Source organism: Bison bison, unplaced genomic scaffold (assembly GCF_000754665.1).
Source record: "Bison bison bison isolate TAMUID 2011002044 unplaced genomic scaffold, Bison_UMD1.0 scf7180017864339, whole genome shotgun sequence".
Classification (NCBI taxonomy): domain Eukaryota; kingdom Metazoa; phylum Chordata; class Mammalia; order Artiodactyla; family Bovidae; genus Bison; species Bison bison.
In genome coordinates this window covers 554668-554996 of record NW_011494911.1, presented here as the reverse complement: position 1 = coordinate 554996, position 329 = coordinate 554668, and positions in this window count along the sequence as shown.

The window sequence follows — 329 nt, the reverse complement described above, 5'->3', positions numbered from 1 at the left end:
TTTTTGATGATCCAGCAGATGTTGGTCAATTTGATTTCTGGTTCCTCTGCCTTTTCTAAAACCAGCTTGAACATCTGGAAGTTCACAGTTCACGTATTGCTGAAGCCTGCCTTGGAGAATTTTGAGCATTACTTTACTAGCGTGTGAAATGAGTGCAATTGTGCGGTAGTTTGAGCATTCTTTGGCATTGCCTTTCTTTGGGATTGGAATAAAAACTAACCTTTTCCACTCCTGTGGCCACTGCTGGGTTTTCCAAATTTGCTGGCATATTAAGTGCAGCACTTTCACAGCATCATCTTTCAGGATTTGGAATAGCTCAACTGGAATTC